This window comes from Megalopta genalis, chromosome 7 (assembly GCF_051020955.1).
Source record: "Megalopta genalis isolate 19385.01 chromosome 7, iyMegGena1_principal, whole genome shotgun sequence".
In the NCBI taxonomy this organism is placed as follows: Eukaryota; Metazoa; Arthropoda; class Insecta; order Hymenoptera; family Halictidae; genus Megalopta; species Megalopta genalis.
Genome location: NC_135019.1, coordinates 13,702,774 through 13,703,140, shown reverse-complemented (window position 1 = coordinate 13,703,140; position 367 = coordinate 13,702,774).

The window sequence follows — 367 nt, the reverse complement described above, 5'->3', positions numbered from 1 at the left end:
GTGCTTCGTTCGTTATGGTTCCAAGAATGGTCGCGTGACGCTTGGCGACGCTGCTATTGCGCGGAAAATTCAAACGTCTACTTCTCGAATTACAGAGAACTGATGAACCCCGCGAAATCGTTCGAGTTCTTTTACTCGTCGCCAAATTATGTATAGTATGATAAACATTTCGAGGGTCTAGTGCTATTTTCGAATACAAATGATTTTAACTTCGAGAAGATCGTCAGAAACTAAGGATTTCTCAGGAATTGGACTCTAATAGTTGATGTTTAGGGTTTAATGTTTAAGATTCATACTATTAGATGTTTATAACCTTTTTGTCAAGATTCTAGCTAAAATTTTTCAAAATAAACCTCCTTTAGACGCA